This window comes from Erinaceus europaeus, chromosome 6 (genome assembly GCF_950295315.1).
Source record: "Erinaceus europaeus chromosome 6, mEriEur2.1, whole genome shotgun sequence".
Lineage (NCBI taxonomy): Eukaryota > Metazoa > Chordata > Mammalia > Eulipotyphla > Erinaceidae > Erinaceus > Erinaceus europaeus.
This window is the reverse complement of record NC_080167.1, coordinates 53338324-53365099: the sequence shown is the minus strand read 5'-3', so window position 1 is coordinate 53365099 and position 26776 is coordinate 53338324. Positions and strand designations below refer to the sequence as shown.

Sequence of the window (26776 nt, the reverse complement as noted above, 5' to 3'; positions counted from 1 at the left end):
GGCATATCGCTTGCACTACAAATCCACTGCTCTGAGGCCTGTTTTTCCCATTTTATTGGATAGGTCAGAGAAAGGGGGGAGAATAGAGACACCTACTGACCTGTTTTGCCGCTTGCAGAGTTTCCCGCCTACAGGTAGGAAACCTGGATCCTTGTACCATGTGCAGTTAACAGGCTGCGCCACCGCCCAGACCTCTTAAAGGTTCCTGTCTCCAAAAGTAGTATATCAGTGGCCAGTAAAGACAAATAAAAGAAACTTATAATGAAGAGGTTAGGGGGACAGAATTTTGGTGGTGTGGAACTATGGTATTATATGTTTTAAGTCAGTTAAATCACTAATATATATTTTTTAAATGTTGGCATCTGTTGTTGGGCATTTCATAATTTGGTTGTAAATAGTGTTCTTATGAAGATAGGGGTGCATATGTCTCTTAAAATTACTATTATGTATATTGGATATTTGCCTGGGAGTGACACTGCTGCGTCTTAGTGCATTTTCATTTTTTATTTAGGTATTCAAACTGTTCAGTTGTGTGATACTTATTCAGTGGAAAACTACTACACAAAAAATATGAGATTGTATCATTTGGAACAAAACAGATGAAATTCGAAGCGATTATGCTAAGTGAAAGACAACTATCAGATGGCCTCACTTATAACACTTAAAGGATTGGCAAAGTTGTGGCCACCTTTGGCAATACTGAATAATACAAAATTCAAACCCCTATATTACTGGTGAGGCTATTCAACAGCAAAGTCACTTTAGAAAAATAGCATTGCAATTCCTCAAAAGCAAAGCATGACCCAGCAGTTCCACTCCTATGTGTATAATACCAAAGAGAAATGGTAAAAAGTCATCACACAAAAATAGTTGAGTAGTCAATGGCATTATTCATACTGACATATGCCATATATATATATATATATATATATATATATATTTAAATTATCTTTATTTTGTTTGATAGGAACAGGGTGATAGAGAAGGAGGCAGAGAGACATCTGCAACACTACACCACTTGCAAAGCTTTCTCCCCTGCAGGCAGGGACTTGAACCCGGTTCCTTGTGCACTGCAATGCCTGTACCACCACCTGGCTCCCAGGTTGCTATCACAAGACCACTAATTTTATAATTTACTTCTGTGAAGTGTTCAGAATAGGCTAATCCAGAATGACAGCTAGCAGTCACCAGGGGCTCTGGAGGGCTGAAGTGAGCCAAGAGGCTGAGAAGTCTTTTGATATATACAGAGTTTGTCTGGGGGCTGACAAAAATATTCTATCATTAGTCATGATTGTGGTTGTCTACCTATGAATATACTGTACCTGGCTGAGCGCACATACTACCATGTCAGGGACCTAGGTTCAAGCCTCCAGTTCCACCTGCAGGTCTCTCTCAATTTCACTTTCCTATCAAAGCTAATAAGTAGATACTAAAGAATAAAAGAAAAAGGAATAGCAGAAAGTGCTGACACCAAAAACCAGGTTCAGGGGGGCTGGCAAACCTACTAACAAGAATGATCTAGAAAGAAATAAAAGGAAGGAGAAGATAAACATTACCACCAATCGCCTCAACGTTTCCTTGTGATTAATAGTGGGTTAGACTGAAGATTACGGGAGTACTTCCACACCACAACCAAAGTCCTGTGTCCCCACCTGTGAAGCAACTCCCCTGCAGGTAGGGAGCCGGGGGCTCGAACCGGGATCCTTTCGCTTGTATACCCCTTATCTTACGTAAATCAACACTGAATCACTAATTCTAAAAATTCTAGCAGTTTGATCCAAATTCTACTGCAACTGTATAAAGAAAATTTTGTACAGGCTGGGGTAGATAGCATAATGGTTATGCAAAGAGACTCTCATGCCTGAGGCTCCAAAGTCCAGGTTCAATCCCCTGCACCACCATAAACCGAGCAGTGCACTGGTAAAAAAAAAAGAAAAAGAAAATTTTATACTTATATTAAAAATCACATTTTTTAATATTTGTAAGGAAAAAGAAACAAATGTACCTTGGAGATATTTGTACCACACACAAGATGTACAGTCTAGAATTTGTAAAATGTACTGTTTAATGGAAGAAAAATACAGAACCTGCTGTCATATAACATAATATCTAATGTCAGGGCTTGGTGGCAATTTTCCAAGCATGAAGACACTGTTATATCACAAAGGCGTTTTGATCTGTCTATAAGATTGGCAGCACAAATATTTCCGTTACCGTGTTCCCAATCAGAGTTAATGCTGAACATCTCCAGTGGAGAATAGTAACTCATTCTATCATCACGATGGTTACATTGTGCAAAAATGTTTTCTTCCCTGTCAACTGTGCTTGCTGCTTTTCTTGTTCACACTAACTGATGTTACATATTAAATCAATTGACTAATTCTAAACAAATATTTTGAGTGAAAAAGCAAATGTGAGCTATTTCCAGCTGTCTCCGGGCATTAAGTGGAAACGTTCTGTCTATAAATACACAAAATAATGGGAAAATGCAGTCGGGAAAATATGCCTCATCAGAATAACTACTCTGGGGGGATAAGTGGTCTTTTCTAAATATTCTATATGTAAATGTACTAAAATGTCCGGTTCCTTGGGGGAATAAGCCAGCCCGGCTCCTACTTCTCTGCCTGGCCTGTTGGCCACCAGGAGAGCAGGGAATCTCGAGCCAGCAGAGGCAGGGGTGAGTTCCTTGAGGGGTCTTCCCAGCATACCGTGGTGGCAGACGATACAAACTTCAGGGTACCGTAGTGGAGGACGGAACCTTTTATTGTTGCGGTTACAAGTTTATAACCTTATAAGGGAAAAGAGAGCAGGGCAAGGAGAAGGTATGGATAGTGATACAGGAACGGGGAAATAGAAATTTAAAGAAGGCGAAGCCCACCAGAGGAAGGAGGGGTGGGGTGATGCTGCGAGGCTGATAGGAAGGTTGGAATTCCCCACATACTCTGGCCACATCTCACTCGACCACAAGGCTGGCATGCCAAGGGGAGTCTGCTAGACGAGCTTCCGGGGGGTCAACCATCCATGCTCAAACACCCATTAGACCCACACTAAAATATATGTCACTACTGTCATGTTTCTTATCTACTCATTTTAGCAGTTCCAAGAACACCAGTATGCCTTTCCCCGGTGCCAATGCGCTAAAATTCTAATCAAACCTTGCAAGAGGTTTAAGCTGGAAGTTAAGGTAAGCATAGTGGACCTCTGACATGGTTCCTGCCACTACATAATGAACTCGAAGCAGACCGACAGGCTTGCTTATTTTGTTCATTATCTGTATCCACTCACTGGAATATGGACTTAATAAGAACAAGGAATGGTGTCTTCATGACTGTCTCTTCAGTACTTAACTAACAGGGGACCTCAGTAAACATGTGTTCAATGAATTTCTCTAGCCAAGAATATGTCAAAAATGGGGATTAGGGGATTTCACAAATAGTAGTTAGACCAGTGACTGACTTTACACCACCACACAGTTGCACTCACACAGAAGCAGTCAGTAGGTGTGCTCAGAGCACAGTGAGCACTGCACAGTGAGTGTCTGCTCTAATTGTATGCAGACTATAGGCAGTGAGTGAGGGGATAAATGCCAGAGCTATCGGGAAAAGGGAGAACACTTTGGGGCTGGGACACTAGCAGGGCCAGTTCCAGTTGGCTGTGCTCATGTGGCTGGGAAAGGAGAGCTGGCTGGCAGCTGGGAGTGCAGCTGACTTTCATTTCCTATGATTTGTTCAGACTCCTTTCCTTCCTTGGTCAAGGCCCACAATATTGATCTATTTTTCTTTTAAATTTTTATTTATTAGAGACAGAGAAATTCAGAGGGGAGAGGGAGATAGAAAGGGAGAGAGACAGACCTGCAGCCCTGCTTCACCACTCATGAAGCTTTCCTACTGCAGGTGGGGACCAGGGGCTTGAACCTGGGCCTTACAAACTGTAATGTGAACATTTATAAGCAGATGCATCACTGCCTGGGTCCTCCGATCTATTTTTCCAGCCTTCGTCTTTCTCTATTTTCATGACATTCTGGAGAAAGATGCCAGACTGATGTTTCTAAACACTTTTTTTTTTTAATTTTATGCTGAAGGTAGGAAGTAGAGATAAGTGAGTGCAAGCTAATGGGATTTTCTTCGTTTGCCTTACTTTTTGACATCAGGGTTATAAGTCACTACTCCTGATGGCCTTCTTTCTTGTTTTTATAGAGACAGAAGCTGAGGGGGCTGGAGAGAGAGATACACAGGCAACACTACTATACCACTTGAGAAGCTTCCCTCCTGTAGGTGGAAGCCAGGGGCTTGAACCCAGGATCTCCTGCATGATTATATGTACACTCAGCCAGGTGCACCAATGCCCAGCCCCTGTATGTGTTTTCTCTCACTAATAATTTACCTTCAGGAGTCAGGCATAGTGCAGGGTTAAGCGCACGTGGTGCAAAGCACAAGGACCGGCATAAGGATCCCGGTTCGAACCCTGGCTCCCCACCTGCAGGGGAGTCGCTTCACAGGCGGGGAAGCAGGTCTGCAGGTGTCTGTCTCTCCTCCTCTCTGTCTTCTGTTGCTGAGGAGTTATTCTGATGCAGTCTCCGCCCCCAGGTTTTTCTACGCCCCGCAAAATCCTAGAGTGCCCCCTTCAACCAATCCTGGCCCTACACGGCACCCCTGGTTGTCGCCCTATAAAAAGCCCCCTCACCCCCCCCACCCCCGCTCTCAGCTCTCCCTCTCTGAGGTCTCGCTCCCTGCTCTCCCCCCCCTCCCCCCCCCCCCGCCCCGTGGTCGGCCATTGCCGGCTGGCTCCACATGATCTGAACCAAACCCCCCCCATCCTATAATAAAGATTTGTGTACCCCTTTGCTCTGGACGTCCGCTCTCTTCTCCGCAGTGCAGCCCGACACCAGACCACCACAACAACAGTCTTCCCCTCCTCTCTCCATTTCTCTCTGTCCTATCTAACAACGATGACAGCGATAACAATAATAACTACAACAACAATAAAAAAACAAGGGCAACAAACAAAATTAAAAAATAATTTACCTTCAGAGTTCTTTTACTTGATTCTCTCTTTGTGAGTTAAATTAGGCTTTTATTATACATGGAGTTGATTATAAACCCCAGCATAGCCAGTGAGGTAGGTCTTTGTCTTTCAGTTGGTTATTTTTGGAAGCTTTTCCTTACACACCAATTCTGCAGTTGAAAAAGGAAAACAAAAATCTCTACATACTCTCAAGTTCTCAAGGACTTGACCACAGAGCAATTGTCATGTTTATCAAAACCCAATAAACTTTTCAAACTACTTCTATCATTAGCTTAGAGCCAAAGCAAATTATAAAAAGGCCAAGCATATTTGAGACACAATATCAATTTGCTACCACTAAGAAAAAAGATCATTTTTCTTCTCTCGTTGTATTTTAAACAATTGTGAAATAAATTACACTGGCCAAGCAAACATAAAATTAGTTAATGGTGTCCATCAGCATCACTAAACGAGAAGAAACATTTACTGCTGCAATTCTGTCGAGCCAGTCATATTGTTTCTTTTACTGATGTTTTACATCATGACTAACTATGAAAGTAAAACTTGAAACTGCTTCATTAAGCCACCTAAGAATAGAATCAAAATTGCATATTCTGTGGGACCCAAGCAACAGCAATGACTTCTCAGCAATGACGTCTCTGCAGTGATGGGACAGCTTTTCTGCCCTTGCCAACCCTCTAAGCTCCCTTGCTTAAGCAGAAAGTAGATGGGGGATGGGGAGGGAGATGGCCTCTATACTCTCCACTCCATGCAAGAGAACATAAGACCTTAAGACCCTTGTTGTTCAGTGGAGCTAAAAGCCAACGAGTAGCTAGAAGCTGTCTGATACTGCTAGTCACAACTTTACAAGGTCAAATCTCATTGTGGAGTTGGAGTCTGTCTCTATGGGAACTACAAAACATCAACACACAGGGCTACTCCCACTGAACACAATTCATCACCAGCTGCACTGGAAGAAATCTTCTATGACTAAATAGGAGCTTACAGGTCGGTGTTTTCCTTCCTTGCTCCCAGATCTGGATGTGAGTAACTTAACACTTCTGCCCATCTGTCCTCAAAACCCAGCTACAGAACAGCCCCACACCCAGTGACATACAGCCAACTGCTTCCTGAGGAGTGATGAGGGGATCCAACCTGCAGAGAGCCCTGAGATTGAGGGCTCACCTGAGGGATGGGTCTGTAAGACTTTGGGCTCTGAGTATGTACAGAGCCAATTGGGTGCATGGGCCCCACAGGGTCACAGTCAACAAGTAGAATCATGGTGGTTCTCCCCCCCCCACCGGGGGCGGGGGGGTGGCATGAAGGCTTTAGACTGAGAGACCCACCTCAGAGTCTTCCCATCAAAAAAGACTATTTGATTGTAAAAGTCATTGTCTGACAATCAAGACTTCAAATTCAACATCAATTTAGGAGCTGACTGAAATCTTTTCCAGAATCTAGAGGAGGCAACACTCCTATTTAACCTGTCATCCCACAGGACTGCAAGGAGCAAAGGAACATTCTTTGCTTTCCCAGGGCTCAGTGCAGATTGGAGCAGACAGGAATGCCTGTCTCCCCCTCTCCCTAGTGACACTGAGAAGATGCAGCCCAAGGACCAGGTCTAGTGCTGGCAGAGACCCCGCCCTTTGGGAGATGGCAGGTCTCATCACACCCCCAACCACTGCACAGCACCAGGACAAGGAAGGAGGCTTGACAGTCACAGAAGTTAGAGAGACAACCCAGCATGAGGGCAGGGCTGGAAAAATAAGGCCCTGGATATGATGTGTACACAGCCGTGCACTTGGTCTGGGTTCGAGCCCCTGGACCACATGAGAAGGAACTATGGTGATTGAGGAAGCTTTGGTCCTGTCTATCTGAATAAAAAGATACCCCAGAACAGTGGTTCCACAAAAATCAAAACAAAAACAAAACAAGGAAGAAAGATAAAGAAAAGAAAATGGGGAGGGGGGCTTATCAATTAAAAGGCACAATGTGGATGAGCTGGATAAACTTTTAAAAAAAGACAAAACTCTAAAAATGCATGTTGTCTGCAAAAAAGGTCAATTATTCTACACAAAGACATACAGAGCTGGAGGGAGGATAACAGTACTCCAAGCTAATATGGGATTTTAAAAAACAGGAGGGGGTGGGTGGTAGTACACCTGGTTAAGTGCACACATTACAGTGTGCAAAGACCTGGGTTCAAGCCCCCCATCCTCACCTGCAAGAGGAAAGCTTCATGAATGGTGAAGCAGTGCTTCAAGTGTCTATCTCCCTATCACCTCCTTCCCTCTCAATTTCTGCCTGTCTCTCTTCAATAAACAAAGATAAGGAAAAAAAAATTTAAAAACAGGAAGCTTCATACTTGGATTAAACAGACTTCCAGTCAGGAGACAAGATGGGTATAACAATGATAAAAGCATCAATACAGCAAGAAGACATAACACTTATTAATACATATGCACTCAACAGAGAAGCGACTACTCACAGACCTGAATGGAAAACATGGGGCACGAACACAATACTTACTCCAATGGATGGGTGATCCAGACAGAGAACTGAACTGACAAGGAAACATGGCCTTAACTAGCAAATTAGATGAGGCGGTCATATCAGCTGTATACAAAGCACTCTGTTCTAAAACTACAGAACACACCTTCTCCAGAGCACAGGAAACATTCTGAACACTAGACCACATGTGGGGACACAGAATCAGTCTCTAGTTTTTGAAGACTGATAGTGTATAAAGCATCCTTTCAGACCTCAATTCTATGAACAGAAAAATAAAAGAAGGGAAACCACAAAAATGTGAAGCTCTATGTCTTACCACAATGGGTCATGAGAACATCAAGGAAGAGAAATAATACCTGGAGACAAAGGGAAATTCAGAGAAGAGTTAGAGAGGCACAGTAAAAGTGGCACTAAAGTAAGGTTAGGATCAGAGACCTACACCTCAGGAAATAAAGTTCACAAGAAAAAAACTTACATTTTTCCTTTACTGTGTGTGTGTGTGTGTGTGTGTGTGTGTGTGTGTGTGTGATCAGTGTTATTTGTATGGCCACATGACTTCACCACTCCCAGGGGACATTTCTTTCTTTCCTCTAGATAGAGGATGAAAGAGAAAAGGAGAGAGAAAGAAAGGAAAGACACCTCAGCACTGCTTCACTGCTCCTTAGATTCCCTCCTGCAGGTGTTCCCATGTGGTGGCCCAGAGCTTGGCCCAGGACCTGGTTCAAACCAGGTCCTCAGGCATGGAAACGGGAGAGGAGGAGCTCACTCTACTGGGTGAGCCAGCTGCTGGCTCCCTCTTCTTTTTTTTTTTTTTTTGCAGTTTCAGGGCCTCATGCAAGTATGGCTAAATTTCTGCCAGCCCAAGTTTATACACACACATACACATGGACAGGTGGAGAGTGGAAAGGCAGAGTTCAAAAGAGAGAGAGAGAGAGATTCCACAGGAGCAGAGCTTCTCCCATGTTGTGGCATTCCCTCCATGTGGTGAAGAAATTCAAACTTGGGTGGCAGGGCAAGGTAGACAGGTGAGCAACCTCTCCTGTCCCAAACCTTATTTCTAAAGAATAAGAAAATGAAAAAATAAAGTCAAAGGTCAACAGAAAGAAGGAAATAAAAAAAATAGAGCATAAAAAGATGAGAAATGGTATCAAAGTACAAATGATAAATGAAACTAAGAGCTGATTTTCTGAAAAATAGACAAATCTTCAACCAGAATCACAAAGGCTAAGAAATGACAAATAAATGCAATCAGAAGCAAGAAGTTTTAACAGATAAAGCAGTGCATTGTAAACTTTCACATAGTAACAAATTGAACAATTTAGAAGGAATGTCAAGGGCCGGGTAGTGGCACACCTGGTTGAGGAAACACATTACAGTGCACAACAACCCAGGTTCAAACCCCTGGTCCCCACCTGCAGAAGGGAAGTAGTGAAGAAGTGCTCCAGGAGTCGCTCTGTCTCCTCTCTAGCTTGCCTTTCCCTCTCAATTTCTTTGTTGATATATATATTTTTTGCCTCCCTGCTACCCACTCTAACAGTCTTTTTTTTTTAACTGCCACCAGGGTTATTACTGGGTCTCAGTGGCGACATTACAAATATATCACTCCCAGCAGCCATATTTTCCTGGGTTTTTTTCTTAATCTTTTTATTACATAGGATAGAGAGGGAAATGGTAAATAGAGAAAAGACACCTGTAGATCTGCAGGCGAGGAAATCAGGGGTGGGGTGGCTCCAACTCGGGCCCTTCCACATGGTAACATGTGGTCTTAACCAGGTGCACCACTGCCCAGACCCTTCCTTCTTGATTTGTGTCTCTATCCAATAAGTAAAAGTAATAATAAATTACTTTTTAAAGCCCTACAACAGCTTAAGACTGAATCAGGGCCGACAGAAGATCTGAACAAACTGATCACGAGTAAGGGCACTAAAATGGTAATCAGCATTCCCATCCACCCAAAAAAAAAAAAAAAAAGGGCCCAGGGTCAGATGATTTCACTTGTGAACTCTACAAAACTTTCAAAAAATTCTTTAAAAATTCCTTTCAAGTCTCAAATTCTTCAAAAATTGAAAAGGGGGAAGTTTCCAAATACATTTTATGAGATAAATATTGCTACTCCCAAACCAAAGAGATCATAAAAAGAAAATATACTATCTTTGAACATGGATACAAAACTCGAACAAATACGAGCAAAATAAATTCAGTAGATGTTCTGCCAAAGCAAAACTAATTCAACACATTAAATGAATAAAGCACAACAAGTGGAATTTGCCTCAGGGACATAAGGATTGTTCAACGTACGTAAATTAATAGTACACATCAAGAAAAGTAGAGAGATTGTGGGATCACCTCTGTAATAGCTGCAGGAAAATGTATTTCACAAGATTCAATATCCATTTGTGATTTTAAGCTCAAAAACAAAATTGGTACAGGATGAACATATTTCAACCATATATGTGTGTGTGTGTATGACAAGCCCACCATTAACATCATACTCAAAGGCAAAAAACAAAGCTTTCCTTCTAAGATCAAGAATAAGACAAAGATGTCCACTTTCACCACTACTATTCAATATTAGAAGTTCTAGGGCCAGGCTTAGTTAAAGCACACACTGCAGTGCACAATAACCCAAGTTCAACCCCTGGTCCCCCCTACAGGGGAAAAGCTTCATGAGTGGTAAAGCAAGGCTGCAGGTGTCTGTCCCTTTCCCTCTTTCTCCCCTCCCCATTTTCTCTGTCTTTAATAATAAATAAATTAATCAAAAGTTTAAAAAATTTTAAGTTTTAAAATTTTTAAGTGCTAGCCAAAGCAATTAGACAAGAAAGAAAAAAGGAATTCACAATGAAAAAGTAAAACTTTCACAACTTGCAAAAGATAGAAAACCTTGTAACACACATAAAAAAAACCCTAAAGGTTCCATTAAAATAACTTCCAGAAGCAATAAATATGCACAGTACAGTGGTTCACAAAGTCAATGTAATATAAATATATATATTATGCTTCTATAGACCAACAATGAACTAGAAGAGAAATTAAGAAATAATAAATAAATTATCACTTATCATGACTTGATAAGAATAAACTAGCATACTACACAGTTATTAAGAACAATGAACCCACCTTCTCTGACCCATCTTAGATGGAGCTAGAAGGAATTATGTTAAGTGAAATAAGTAAGAAAGACAAGACGAGTATGGGATGATCCCACTCATAAACAGAAGTTGAGAAAGAAGAACAGAAAGGGAAACTGCAGGATCTGACTGCATCCTGGAACCTCACCTCCCCAGAGCCCAGCCCCACTAGGGAAAGACAAACAGGCTGGGAATATGGATTGACCGATCAATGCCCATGTCCAGTAGATAAGCAATTACAGAAGTCAGACCTCCCACATTCTCACCCCATAAAGACCTTGGGTCCATACTCCCAGAGGGATAAAGAATAGGGAAGCTTCCAATGGAGGGGATGGGATATGGCCTTCTGGTGGTGGGAATTGTATGGAATTGTAACCTTCTTATCCCATAGTCTTGTCAGTCATTATTAAACCACTAACAAAAAAGTAAATAAAATAAAGTCGCTCTCAGATAGGACTGCCCCAAATGGGGAAAGAAAAAAAAAAACCTGAAACCATAAAATAGGCATTAAGCTCCTTGACACTGGCCTCTGATTTCTTTGGGAGTTTTACCATTTACTTGAACAGTAACAAAAACAACAGCAAAGGGACACAAAAGGTGTTACGCCAAACTAAAAGTTCTGCACAGTGAAAGAAAGTGTCATCAAAATGGAAAGGCACCCCACTGAAGGGGAGAAAATATTTGTAAATCAAGCATCTAATAAGGGAGTAATATTCAAAATGTACAAAAAAAAAAAACTCAATCCAAAACAAAAACCTCAATGCAGTTAAAAAATGGGCAAAAAACCTGAATAGACGCTTCACCAGAGAAGACATACAGACAACAGACATACGTAAAGATGTTTATCACTCTTTTTAGGGAAATGAAAATTGAAATAACAGTGGAGGTTTCATATCATACCAGCAAAATAGCTCACTTGGATAGTGTGCTGCTTCACCATGTACACAACCCAGGTTTGAGCCCAGCTCTCACTGCATTGAAGGAAGCTTCAGTGCTCTAGTCTCTTCACTCTCCCCACTGCCTATGTCTATCTAGAAAGGGGGGAGGGAGGGAGAGAGAGAGAGAGAAGAGAGACAGCCCAAAGCACTACTCAGCTCTGGCTTATGGTGCTGCTGGGGATTGAACCTGAGACTTCCAAGCCTCAGGCATGAAAGCCATTTTGCATAACACACTGTCTCCCCAGCCCCAAATCTTCTGATCTTAAGGTACGACCCAACACCAATCTGCCAGAACCAAAGAAATGTTCCCTGTGAAATGCCTGCACATTCTCATCTTAACCATTAGCATGGAAAACAGAAGTGGTTTAATAAAAGGCAAATTATGCAACTAAGCAACTGTTCGAATACAGCCAGTAAGAACTGGAGATTCTCCCAGCTTCTGTCTCAATTATCACAATGACATCCACGATGCTGTCATGTCCAAAACTGCATTGTGTATTTAAAATATTATCTATTGATTGCTCAGATTATGTGATTACATGATAAGCTTGACAGCATAATGAGAGATTTTCTGATAAAATCTTAAACTGGGGCTTAAGAATATTTTGCTTAAAATCTGAAGTGTTCCTAACTTAAATACAGTGTCTTGAGAGCAGAGAAGGGGGAGTGTCCAAGAGCCTTAATGAGAGACAACAAAAGATATTTTCAACACTTTAAGTACCCAAGGCTGCCAACTGCATGGCAGACAGATGTGGCAGGGGAGGCTGAGCATGGGCAGCATTCTCCACAACTAGGAAAAGCTCTCTATACTCCAGAGCCAGCACCCCTGGGGGCCAAGTCTTCCCAGTCACTGTCCTTTGAAAACCTCCGCATGAGGTTGAGATGGCTTCAACTGTCCTAAAGTTGTTTTCTTAATCAGAAACAAACAAGAGTCTGATTCCTTAACTCCCGCTTCTTAGAAATAAAGTCAACACACACACAAACACACATACACACACACATACACAGCTGCTGGCCATGGCTTTATGCAAACATAGTTGTCACTCTATTACCTGGCCCTGCTCAGACACCCTCTGATTTAAGAAGCAGAGCTATACTCATAATTCTAAACGCAGCCAAAATCCCACTTTGAACCTTTTCCACACACAGCCTCAAGTCTCCTTCTGCAGAAAACGGGGTATGCTTATCTCTGCTGCCCTTGCCCAACAAGCCCAAGCCCAGGATCTGGGATTACATTTCTACTATAGAAACTCCCCTCTCACTTTGCCCAAGACAAAAGTTTTCTTCCCAGCAATTGTAACTAATCAAAACCAAACTGAGCTTAAGGCATTACTGTTCTCAGAAACAAAACAAAATGTCAAGTGGCCCCAGAAAACCCTGCTTCTTTATGAGCCCAAAGCAACCCCTCCCTGCTCTCCTGTGCCACTCCCCACCCAACACCAGTGTCCTCCAAATGCAAATTGAAGACCACAGTAGGTAGATTTTCTAGAAGATTCACGGCAGACGGGCTTTTTGGCACCAGTATAACTTTTCAGAAAGCCTTGTCTGACATATGGACTGTCCCCGGCAGAGGACGCAGCCTGCTTCATGTGACACTGCAGAGAAGGCCACCAGGGGGGTCCTAGCAGAGACACAGGCTGGCAGCCAGCAGAATTCTCTCAGTAATGGGAGTGTAAAGTCTGGAGGGAAAAGGCAGCCACAAAAGTTGTCCCGAAAGAGCAGTGCTGGGGCTCACACCACTCAAGGTGTCACAGTGTGGGCAGGTGATCTTTCGCTAAAAGGGACTGTCACCAAGACAGTGGCTCAGCTCAGAGTGTATGCCTTCACAGTTTTTAGTCCTTCTCCCTCCCTCCCTCCCTCCCTCCCTCCCTCCCTCCCTCCCTCCCTCCTTCCCTCCCTCCTTCCCTCTGTTACCCAGGGCCAGGTACAGCAGTGCTAGGATGGCCTCCTTTAGTTTATCATCTCTATTTTACTAGAACACTGGCTTATGGTGGTAGAGGGGATTGAACCTGGGACTTCAGAGCCTCAGGCATGAAAGTCTCTTTGCATAACCATCTAACCCCACCTGTTCATCATCTCTTTATAATGATGGTGAGAAACACGAAGTCCCACTGACTAAGGAAATGGCATTATTCAGTGGGCCTGCTTCTATTACACTTGTTTTGCTGGCCGTCACAGCTTCCTAGAAGCTCTCCAGGATAGCAAGAGAAGAGTTGGTGTGTTTCCTTTATAAACTGTGCACCCTTAGGCTCAACAGCCTCCTGGAATGTGTTTCTCACTAACTTTCCAGCTCTGCCTCCCCCAACTTTACCTCACATCTAGAAACCAAAATAGCCTGTCCTTAATGTGCTTGTATCATGTTGCCCCGGCCACAGAATCAAACAGCAGCCTGTCTCGTCAAGCAAACTCACTTCCAACTACAGGCAGCAGCTTCCACCCACCTGCTTGCCCCCTAGGGACCACTGGATCCAGAGTGAACAGTCACAAGTCTCTGAGTCCCTTTGGTGGCACAAAGGTCAATCCATCATTCATTCTACTCCCAGCAGCCAGTGCTTGCACCCACCAAAGCTGTTTAAGAGGCAGGGTGGTGGCGCACCTGGTTGAGTGCACATTTACAGTGTACAAGAACCTGGGTTTGAGCCCCTGGTCCCTACCTGCAGGGGGAAAGCTTCACAAGAGGTGAAGCAGGGCTGCGGGTGTCTCTCTATCTCCTTCTCTTCTATCTCTCCCTTCCTCTCAATTTCTGGCTGTCTCTATCAAATAAAGATTCAAAACATTTTAAAAAGCTGTTTATGGGAGTCAGGCGGTAGTGCAGCGGGTTAAGTGCACATGGCGCGAAGCGCAAGAAGGACCAGCGTAAGGATCATGGTTGGAGCCCCTGGCTCCACACCTGCAGGGAAGTCGCTTCACAGGTGGTGAAGCAGTTCTGGAGGTGTCTGTCTTTCTCTCCCCGTCTTCCCCTCCTCTCTCCATTTCTCTGTGTCCTATCTAGCAACGGTGACATCAATAACAACAATAACAACAACAATATAAAATACCAAGGGCAACAAAAGGGAAAATAAATAAATAAATAAATAAACAACTACATCAAGTGGGTTAATTGGGCAAAGGTCCTCATTGCCTAGAGAAAAAGCAGCCTTTGGAGAGAAGGCAAGCACAGATGAATCCAGATAGAGAGAGGCAGAGAGATGCAGCATCAACTTAAGAGTCTGGTCATGTGGCAGAACACATTGGGAGAATCAAAACTCCCCCCCCCCAAACAAAACCTCAACCAAAGGACAGGATAGCTCACTGGGTAGGGGGCATGCCTTGCCCTGCTTGCAGCCCAGGTTCAAGCCCCTGACACCACACAGGAGTGCCACGGCACTGGCAACAGCTCTTATGCTGTGGTATCTTTCTCTCCCTGAATGAAAAAGTGACTTGACACAGTGAAATTCCACATACAAGCATAATTCAGTCCAGGGCCAGGGAGATGGCTCAGTAGGGAGTGTGTGTGCTTTGCCAGACACCATGGAAGAGGTACTATGTCACTAGAGGAAGCTCTAATGGTATGGTCACTGGTTTTAATCTATTTCTTTATCTAAATTAAAAAACATCTCATGTGATGAAACTGAGCATGCACAAGGCCCTGACTTAAAAAAAGAAAGAAATCTGGACTGGTGATGTAGCTTAAAGATTATGCAAAAAGCCTTTAATGACTGAGGTACCAGAGGTCGCAGGTTCAATCCCCAACACTACCATAGCCAGAGCTGAGCAGTGATCTGGTAAAAAAAAGAAAAGATAGGAAGGACGGAAGAAAGGAAGGAAGAAAGAAAAAGAAAACCATTAAACTAGTTGCTTTCTGTGTTTAGCTACAGGGACTCTGAAGTTAAAAAAAATAAAGGAGGAAGAGAAGGAGGGAATGTCACACACACGACTGGTATAAAATGAAGCCCCAGGCCTGGAAAAAGAAGATTTCAGACAAGAATCTGGTTAATGTTATCACCGGTTTCATGAATGAGGAAGAAGTGAAGATCTCTATCTAACCATCACTGATGCTTTTAACTTGTGGTAGAGATCTGGTAACAGCTATAGTTCACTGCACTTCACTCTCATTTCAGAGAATGGGCTTAGCCATTCTCGCTAAATCCTTTCACCACTTCTGAAAGATGCCATTTCCCCTTGTAGAAGTTCCTACATTCACTGACTCCTCCAGGCATCTGGCTATTCAGCCAGAATGTTTCAAGTAAGATGGTGAAAATCCCTCCGAGAGGCGCATCTTTCTTTGCACATAACACTTCCAGTGTATACTTTCATTTTCTTTCTTTAGTATTTATTTTTCTGGAGCTGGAGCCACATGCATGTTGTGACTTTGCTGATACCAGGTCACTTTTTCACTGTGTGTGGGGGGAAGGGGGTCAGTTTCCTCTACTGCCAAGGCAACACCTATATGGCACATGCCCTACCAAGTCAGTGACCTCTCTTGGCCCCATATTTCTCCATGTTAAAGTGTATTGATGTTTACCCAGCTCCCATTTCAAGTCAAAGACTATATACCACATACCAGGGGGACAGAAAGTATATATATCATCTCAAATAACTGACAAGCTGGATCAAATGAAATAAACTGACCAACCAACCAACCAGTCATGAATCAAATAATGAGAATAAAGAAATCACTTAGCACAGTCCATAACTGTTAGAAAGTCAGAAGGATCCACAAGGACCAGGAAGTCCCTGCATGCTGGACATGTAGTATAGTTTTTTTCTTATTAAGTCTTCCTGGATGTTGAGGGTCTAGCCCCTCACCTACCCCAAGGAAGACGGCTGCGACGAAGGTCACTTGAGCACTAGAGAACCAAAAAGCACTACCCTTGAGAGGAATTTAATTTTTTGTTGTTTCTTGGTGGCTTCAACACCCAAGGCCAACTTTTTAGATATAGAGACAAGGGAAGAAAGGAAAAGATACCACGACACTAAAACTTCCTCCAGTCCAGTGGGGCCCAGGCTCAAACCTAGTACACATGACCAACATGGCAGATAGGGTACTAACTAGGTGAGCTATCTTGCAAGCCTTTTTTTTTTCTCCCTTTTGTCCAAAGTGCCACACAACCCTGGCAATGTAGAATACTTGCATGCAATTTTTTACATTATCACTGAATTGTCTCTCCTGTCCTTTAGGAATTATATCAGAACGTCTCTAGTAGGTATTTGATCTAGAAAAGCTCAGGTTGAAGAGATGGGGAGAAATAGCAGATGCCAAGAAGGTCCACCAGCTATAAGCCAAGGAAGCTAGGGGAATTGAAAAGACTGGAGCCCAGGGTAGACAGAGCCTGGGGATATTCCTCAAGGCAAAGAAAACAGCCACAGTACCTTTTACTAGAAGAAGCTGCTGCTATGCATTTCAGCAAAGAGGAGTCACAAAAGGAAAGGATGTGTCTTCCCTAACTAAGCATTCCCAGCTACTGACCAGGCTGGGTCTCCCAGTCAGTCACACAGATGTCACCCATTTTGATGCTCTGATAGCACTCATTCTTTTCTCATTGGCCCATCTTTCTACTGGAATCCTAAGATTTTCTAATTAAATGCCAAATTTCCTTGAAATACTAATATGGTTTTTGAAATTACAAATATTTTTACTCAATTGATTGTTTTTCCATTGTACTCTCTGTTGAATAGTCAGCTTTCATTTTAATAATTTTGATACTGTAAAAAAATTCATCAATCTGATTTAAAAAAAAAAAGGAGAGAAAAGGCAGGAGTAGATAGCATAACGGTTGTGCAAGGGACTCTCATGCCTGAGGTGAGGAGAGAAGAGGAAGGGAAAGAAAAGAAAGAAAAGAAAGAGGCTGGACTTCAGCATCCCCTCCCCCTTGTGAGATTCTCTTCCCACCAGGAAAGGAGGAAGGGTTGGTTCTGCCCAATGTACAAGGCAAACCTACCATCTGTCTGTGCTGGGAGAAGGCTTCCCTCTCCTGCCCCTCTGACTGGACATTTCCTAGTTACCACTGGACGTGAAAAGCATTTCCACCACACATTTAGGGGTATAAGGTAGAGAGGAGGCTTGTGTCTTGTTGATTCAGATTACCATTAAAGAGAAGCACAAGGTGTGTGATGGTCTTAAAGTAGCATCTTTTATCACCATGGAGAACCAGAAATAGTGGCCTTCTAGCAGTTAGTAAGCCCAGACTGACAAAACTTTTTTGCTCTGCCCGTAGCCCCAGCCCCCCTCTAGTTACAGAGCTCCTTCTATGTATGTGGAGACAGCTCACTTAATGCTGACCAGCTGGAGGCTGAGAGGTGCCAGGGATGGCAGGGGACCAGCAGAAGGGGGACAATGATACAGAAAGGAATGTTCTGGCCCATGGGCCCTGTGAGTCACCACATCTGAATGCCGTGTGAATACATGGAGCATGTGCCTTTTTCATTAAGAGGCACGACTCTGGAATCTCATTTGAGTACCAACAGATATACCCCATATGGCTGGCAGACTGAGTATGAGCAGTGAGCAAATGAGCCCAGATTTGGGAGGTCCAGAACCAAGACCTGGGCTGCTTGGTCTGACAACAGATTCCCCTGTGGAGACTGTGGGCCACTGGGCCTCACCTGCTGAACACTCAGGAGTGAAACTTTAGCACACAGATATGTTTTAGACCCTGAAGTGATCCTGTGATTGTGAGGCACATCAAGCAAGTAAATTATTGTTCCAGAAACATGTACTACAAAATGAATCAATGAATTAGGTCTGCAGGTGTGTATCTTTCTCTCCTCCTCTTTGTCTTCCCCTCCTTTCTCAATTTCTTTCTGTCCTATCCAACAATAGCAGCAGCAACAACAACAATGGATAAAAGATGGCTGCCAGGAGCAATGGATCTGTAGTGCAGGCAACAAGCACTGGGCCAAAAAAAAAAAGATTACAGTTCTTTTGGATGTGTTGCACTAAAGCAAAGAACTCAAGTGAAGGAGGGGAAGGGTAGGGGTGGAGATGGTGTCCAGCCTAGGTACACAATGGTAGAAATGGACCTAAGTTGGAGATGAGAGCGTTTTACAGACACCTCTCATGGGGGAGATGAGAAATTGTACTATGTGTCAACTGTACTGTAAACCCTTATGCCCCTGATAAAAGAGAGAAGCAAAAGATAATTAAATCATGTAGCTGTAAATTAAACCAAATCTCCAGAGCAGGCTGGAGCCCTGGGGGAAAGTCCCAAGGCAATGCGCAGGCAGAATCCCTTTTTGCTTGGGAGGAGTCAGAGTTTTGTTCAGTTCAGAACTTCCACTAATTGGAAGACAATTTGCTTTACTATTGTCCATTTAAATGCTCACCTCACACACAATCACCCTCACAGACCCATCCATGATGACTAACTAAATACCTGGGTGCTATGGTCCAACCCAGTTGACAGACAAAACCAGCCATAATCACATTGCTAAATTGCTACCTAAAAGATCCGAACCCCTCAAGCACCCGAGACCACCAGTGCAGATGGTGGTGTGGATGGACTGCAAGTCACTAATAGCACACAAACGTGTGGGCAGTCTCAGGGTAAGTGCAAACTCCAATCTTCTTCGATACCTGCTTGCAAATGCTTTGCTCACCATTTGTTTGCCCCAGGAATGTAATGAAAACACCTCTGGAGCAAACTCTTTGTCATAACCTGGACCCCATCCACCTTTATGAGTTTCACAGGAGCACACAAATGGGAGGCTATTTTGGAGAACTTGGCAGAATACTATGGTGACTCAAGTAGGAGGTTATGTTACTGCTATCTACTGAAAGGTGATACCCTTGTAGCCAGCAAAATCAGAGAGCAAAGAAGCCATTGTCACTGTTTCTGAGTGAGTCACTGTAAGTTTCCTTGTCACAGTCTGGGGATTATGAAGTTGGAGGACCACTGAGCCAACCAAGCCAGTTCTATGCAGGACTTTCATATCTTAAGGAAATCAAACTATTCATTAGGGAAAAAGAGACAAGCAACAATGTAATCTTGTTTGTCTCTCTATCTCTCTCTCCCCAATCAATGGTCTGCAAACTGCCAAGTGCATGGTCTTTGTCTCACTCTGTCATGGTCCCAGAACCTGGCACATAACAGTTCCTGCCCAGTAAAGACAGGTTTAAGGACTGATTAAAAGAGTCCAAAATCCAAAGCTCGTCATTACAGTGGATAATGGAATGAGGAGTTTTTGCTTGCTTGTTGGTTTGGAAGACCAGGATAGTCTTAGAGTGATATATATATATAATTATTATTGTCAAGGGGGGGGGTTAATGCTCTGGGCTGCCATTTTTAGATAGAGACAGAGGAAGGGAAAGACAGGGGAAGATAACACAGCACCCAAGATTCCGCCAACACAGTGGGGACAGGACTCGAATCTGCACTGTGCACATGGCAAAGGAGGTACACTAACCAAGTGAGTTATTTTACAGGCCTCAGGGTAAATGATTTTTAAGTTAAACTAACTCATAAAATGGCCTCATCTTTGCTTGTCCCTCTGTAAAATAAGATAGAAGAGGGTTTACTGAGCATTCATGTGAAGCTTGGGGACTCATTTGATAGGTAAATATGGCAGAGTGAATAGTAACCCAGCTACTCATTCACAACAAACCCCGCCTTTTCTAGTACCAAGACAGAAGGCTCTGGATGATCTCACAGAGCTACCTGATCTGCCTGGGTTTTCACTTTTTGAGCACAGGGATTGTATCTTCTCCCCAGCACCCAAAAGCCTACGTGGCACCCAGAGAGTGCTGTAACTGAGTGCCAGTTATTAGATGCTCATGTTGTCTTCCTCTCCTGGCATGGAGACAGCAGTATGGGGGTGAGGAGGGCTAAGGAAATTACTGAAGTGAACAGAGAAGTTGAAGTTGGTCAAGTGAGCAAAGACTATTGCAATGGAATGGAGAGAATTTCAAGGAACAAGAGAGGGTACTGGCAAAGAGTGAAACTTAACTACAGAAATGAACGAGACTGTCTAGTCATGAAGCCAAGAAAAAGACAGAGGGAAGAAAAGTAATTCTACCAGCAGTGAGTATTTGCCTTGCCAGGATGTGAACTTTTCAACAGATCAGAAGAAAATAAGATGGAGAGCAATAAGCTGGTTCTTTTCTTTTCTTTTCTTTTTTCTTTTCTTTCTTTCTCCCTTTCTCCCTTTCTCCCTTTCTTCCTTTCTTTCTTGTTTTCCTTGCCACCAGGGTTATCATTGGGATTGGGTGTCTGTCCTATGAATCCACTGCTCCTGGAAGCCATTTTTTCTTTTCTTCTTCTTCTTCTTCTTCTTTTTTTTTTTTTTCAATTGGAAGTAAATAGAGTTGTTGATACATGTGAAAAAATTCTCAGTTTTCTGCAAAAACACTAACACCCACCCACTCCCAGGTCCTCCTCCACCATGGTGTATTGTAGTAAAGGACTCTGGGTGCAGAAAGGGACAGCTTGCAGGTCCTAGTACATGATGGTGGAAGCAGGCTTCTTAGGGAGATTCAGAGGACATAGAAGACAGACTTGTTGGTAAGGCTTGTCAGTAACACCAGGTTTACATACACTTTTTCATGAATACTCAGAACCAAGTATCACAGCAAGAAATACTATTTTAGTAATCAGCGATTACTATCAACTAGTACAATTTGTCACCTTTACTATAGCATGCTTTTCTTTATAATTACATTTCTCTTAAATAAGCTGTCGAGCCAGAGACTAAAAGGTCCACGAACGGGAGTTGGGCGGTAGCACAGCGGGTTAAGTGCACGTGGCACAAAGCACAAGGACTGGTGTAAGGATTCCGGTTCAAGCCTGACTCCTCACCTGCAGGGGAGGGGGCTCGCTTCACAAGTGGTGAAGCAGGTCTGTAGGTGTCTATATTTCTCTTCCCATCTGTCTTCCCCTTCTCTATTTCTCTCTATCCTATCGAACAACAATGACATCAATGACAACAACAATAATTAAAACAACAATGAAAAACAACAAGGGCAACAAAAGGGAAAAGAAAGAAAGGAAGGAAGGAAGGAAGGAAGGAAGGAAGGAAGGAAGGAAGGAAGGAAGGAAGGAAAAAAAGGTCCATGAGCCAATTAAAGTTTTTGCACTTGCCATCTTCATGCACAAGGCATTTTAGCATTTTAGCACTTCCCAAAGAAATACGCCCTCAAGTTACCATTTTGGATCCTGCTGAAAAATCTCCAGCTCTTTTCAGATCTATTCATCACACCACACTAAGCACACACCCCACAGTGAATGCCTGTGTTCCTGTTCCTCACAGAGCAGTAAATCTTGACCCCTGGGGAAAACTATACTATGAGAAGCTGATGTAACCCCATGGTACCACTCCCAAGAAAAAGTTAATGTAGTTTACTGTTACTCTGTAGTTGAGTTTTATCCATAGACTAAATATACAAAAGATGAGTGTTTATGATTTTCATTAAAAAGTAATGTAGTCAATATTTCCATTTTATAAATAAAAAATAAATAAATAAATAATGTGTGCTCTGAAACATAAAATGGAACTAAACCAAAAACTACAAATAAAGAAAAAATAAAATGAGGCAGTGGTGTACCAGGTTGAGTGCATATGCTACCACATGCAAGAAATGGGGTTCAAATCCCTTATCCCTGCCTGTGTGCAGGGTTGGGGGGAGTGCTTCATGAGCAGTGAAGCAGTGCTGCACGTGTTCAGGTCTCTCTCTCTCTCCCTATCTCCCTGTCCCCTATTTCTCTGTGTCCTATTAAAAAAAAAAAAAAAGAACAAAATGGCCACTGTGAGAGGTGGATTCATCATCATGAAGGTACTAAGCCCTAACTATAACCCTAGGTGGCAATGAAAAAATAGGAGCTGGGGGGCTGGATGGTAACACAGTAGGCTAGGCACACATGGCCCAAAGCACATGGACTGACTTAAGGATACCAGTTTGAGACCCCAGCTCCCCACCTTCAGGGGGCTTGCTTCACAAGCGGTGAAGCAGGTCTGTAGGTGTCTATCTTTCTCTCCTCCTGTCTTCCCCTGCTCTCTCGATTTCTCTCTGTCCTATCCAACAACAATGAAAGCAATGACAACAACAATAACAACAACAATAATAATAACAATTATAAACAAGGGCAACAAAAGAGGAAAAATAGACTCCAGGAGCAGTGGATTCATAGTGCAGTCACCAAGCCCTAGTGATAACCCTGGAGACCAATAAAATAATAATAATAATAATAATAATAATAATAATATGGGCTGGGTGGTGGCACATCTGGTTGAGTGCACAGGTTGCAATGTGCAAGGACCTGGGTTCTGGCTCCCAGTCTCCATCTGCAGTGGGAAAGCTTATGAGTGGTAAAGCAGGTCTGCAGGGGCTCTCTCTCTCTCTCTCTCTCTCTCCATTAAATAATGATAAAAAAAATTTAAAGCTCTCAAACATGAGGTACTTCTGAGTTTAATTCCCAGCATCAAAGGTACCAGACTGATACTCAGATTTTCTAGTTCTCATAGATAAATACATCTTTAAAAAGAAAAAGAAAATTTTAATTGCTCACATTTCAGCAAGTTGAATTTTGTTAACTTTAAACAGGAATTAAATTATGAGACTTGGCACAGCAATGTTCAAGTTAGAACAATACTTGGCATCTACTTAGTTTTGACTTTTGTTCTCACCATTAGAAATGGTGAGAAAACTTCAATACACAAAACTCTGATATGTTCACAAAGGCAGAATTCTCTACTCACTGCTTCAGAAGAGCCCAAGCTGGTGTCTAGATCCACAGGAACCCTCTCAATTCCTTGCATGGAATAAATGATCTAACATTTCCTTTGTCTATGAAGTGAAATGGAGCACAATCTGCAACCTGAATGGTGTTGTACAAGATAGAGTCTCTTAAAAGGAGCCGTCATGCTCACCCCCAGCTTATTCTATTCCTCTCAGTCTCTTGCTCCTATATTCCCCTCCATATTTGATCCTTTGCCTCTTCTCCTCACTAACATTCTCCAGCACACACACACACACACGCACACACACACACCTCTTTATATTACTTTGATTATTAATTTAGCCACCAGTGCTATCTGTGCATGCAGGAGAACTCCACTGCTTCTGGTGGACCTTTTCTTTCCTTTATTCTGATAGAAACAGAAAAAACAGAAAGGGAGGGGGAGAGAAGAAGGGGAAGAGGGAGAGAGGGGGAGATGGGAAGAGAGAGAGGCCTGCAGTACTAGCCACCACTTGTGAACCTCTCTCCCCAACCTCTCATAGGTGGGGACCCAGGACTTGAACCTAAGTCCTTATGCAGAATAACTCATGTGTTTTACGAGGTATGCCACTGCCTGGCTCCCACACACTCTTTTGTGTCCCTATGTAATATCCAGGGAGCAAGGAGCAATCCTTCTACAACTGAGGGGGTGGGAACTCTGAACCATCCACCTGAACACCTGCAACAGAGAGAGAAAGAGAGAAAGAGAGAAAGAGAGAAAGAGAGAGAGAGAGAGAGAGAGAGAGAGAGAGATATGAGACAGCAAAGCTGGGTTTCTGACCCACTGTTCCATCAGGAAGCAGTGAGCAAATCAGTAGGGCTGGCCTTTCTATAATTACATTTTTTCCTATTAAAAAACACCTTCCCAGGTCTACACAATCCAGAAAAGCCAGATTTTGGAGCACGACCTGTTTAGTGCCGAGGCATTGCTTGAGCCAGATGCAAGTTTCACCCTCGTTAATTTTAATAGAGTTGAGCAGAGTTCCAGGTGCATTTTATTCTTATGGGAAAAACGATTCGATGAGTGTCTACCCATGGCCCTATTCTCAAGACACAGGGGTTACTGACCATTCCCATTCTTTTGACTGTCAGGGAGAATAGTTTTGTTTTTCCTTTGTCACCAGGGTTATTGGTACCTGCAGGGAAACTCCACCACTCCTGGCAGGCATCCCCCCCTTTTAAATTAGCTTTATTTATTGGACAGAGCCAGTGAGAAACCAAGAGAGAAGATAAGACAGAGAGGGAGACACCTGCAGCCCTCCTTCCCCACTTACAAGGCTTTCCCCCTACAAGTGGGGACCAGGGGCTCAAACCCAGATCCTTGAGCATTGTAATGTGCACTCAACTAGATGTGCCACCACCACCCCTTTTTTCTTTCCTTTTATTTGATAGAGAGGGAGAGAAAGAAAGGAGACACAGAAAGCCTTTTATTTTTATTTATTTTTTTAAACTTTTTTTTCTGCCACCAGGGTTATTGCTGAGACTCAGTACCAGCACTACAAATTCACTGCTCCCAGCAGTCATTTTTCCTTTTCTTTTTCTATTTTTTTTAACTGGATAAAACAGAAAGACATTGAAGGGAAGGGGGTGACAGAGAGGGAGAAAGACACCTGCAGACCTGCTTCACCACACATGAAACTTCTTCCCTGCAGGTGGGGCTTGAACCTGGGTTCATGTTACAATGTGTTCTCAACCTGGTGTGCCACAACCAGGCCCCCTTACTAAAGGATGAGACAGAAAGAGATAGGGAGACATGGAAAGAGAGGAAAAAGAGAGAGGAAACATCTGAAGCACTGCTCCACCATTCCTTAAGCTTTCCCTCTACAAGTGGGGAACTGGGACTTGAACCCTGGTCCTTGCACATGGTGATTTGTGCACTCTACCAGGTACAGCATCACCACCCAAACCCAGAACTCTTTTCTCCTGATATTTTGATATAAGAGCAGCACAGGCAGCTCCATTTTCACACTGGTATTCTGTAGTACCATCATGGACCAGCAAAGCTAGTAGGAAATCTTAAAACTGTGGGATACCTCCAGTTAGAGCTTTAATCACTTTCCAGACTCTGGCTTCCAGTTTGGTAAAAGCTGAGCCTTAACTGCTCCATCCTAGAGAATTCTTGACTAGCTCTGGCTTCGTGTCCTCAGAAGCTAAAATTTGCCTGAAACATTAAGGTGGACACAGAGCATCCTTGGATGGGTATACACTTTTAGACAGAATACAACTTACCATGCACTTTTATTTTTTATTTTTTAGAATTTATTTATGAAAAAGATAGGAGGAGAGAGAAAGAACCAGACATCACTCTGGTACATGTGCTGCTGGGGATTGAACTCAGAACCTCATGCTTGATAATCCAATGCTTCATCCACTGCACCACCTTATCATGTACATTAAAGTCTTAATTTCATCACCAACCCTTTACCTCTTAGTTACTCGTTATTGCAATTAAAGCCGTGGTGCTAAATCTTGTGGCTAGTGTGTTGTCTTGCCTCTCATATTATTACAGTCTGGTGGTGTCAGACGCTTACACCAAAAATACAAATCTTCATACAGCAAGTTCTTTGTGTTTGCAGTGGCAAACCTCCAAAAGTGTTGTTTGGCAAAAACAGGAGTGTTTTTAGCAACAAGATCCAAGACAATTGAGCGCTACAAGTTGAAAACAGGAGAGAGGGCCAATTAAGTGAGCATCTGTTGCATCTGGCCTCGAAACTCAACTCACAACCTTAATTATCTTCATGTGTGAAACAAGAAAAGCCATCACCCCACCTGTGTATTCTATTTTTACTATACCTTAATTGTTTTCCACAAAAGTCAGAGACCGAAACTGATTTGACAATGTTCTCTTAATGTCTAAAGCCCACGGAAATGTTTTTTTAAAAACAGATATTGTCTTTTTCTCTTTAGTTTCTTTAGAAATTCTGTTTTTGAAAAATACCTTCATAAACATTTAAGTTGTATAAACCTGAAATATAAGGACTGATTTGCATCACATGGCATGATTCCCGATGAAACCGAAAAGCATTCCAACTCCAAGAGACTTAAAAGACAAAAGAGTATTTATAACTCACATCACTGAGAAGCTCAAAGGCAACACAGGTGTCAAGAGGCAGGGACTCCAGATCCATTCTTCCGAGATTCTCCTGCTTCCTCCTCCAGAGAATGCTCCTCTATACATTTCAGAAGAGAAAGAGCATTACATAGGAACTTGAGCCCATAACGGAGGTTCTGATTGGTTGATGCCTGTATCATTAACCTCATCCTACCAATCATGTGACCCGAAAGAGAGCACGGGCTGATTGGTTCTGCCAGTCAGATTCTGTTTATAGGTAGATCTGAAGGATACCATCTGGATACCACTCACCTTCTAACCGCACACGCACACGCGCGCACACACACACGTTGAAAGAAGAAAAAGGCACAGGGAGGTTCACCATAGAAATGGGCAATACCCACCTGCAGGGAATTCGCTTCGCAGGCGGTGAGGGAGGTCTGCAGGTGTCTG

At 43.0% G+C, this 26776-nt stretch overlaps 1 long non-coding RNA gene across 1 annotated transcript; it reads right to left on the bottom strand.

The window, feature by feature from the left end:
* Positions 1 to 104: 104 nt before the first annotated feature.
* LOC132539016 (uncharacterized) lies at positions 105 to 26776 on the bottom strand. Its single transcript, XR_009550327.1, has 3 exons — positions 26728 to 26776; positions 26343 to 26441; positions 105 to 205 (listed from the first exon to the last, which is right to left on the bottom strand). It is a non-coding gene; the product is annotated as an uncharacterized LOC132539016 (long non-coding RNA).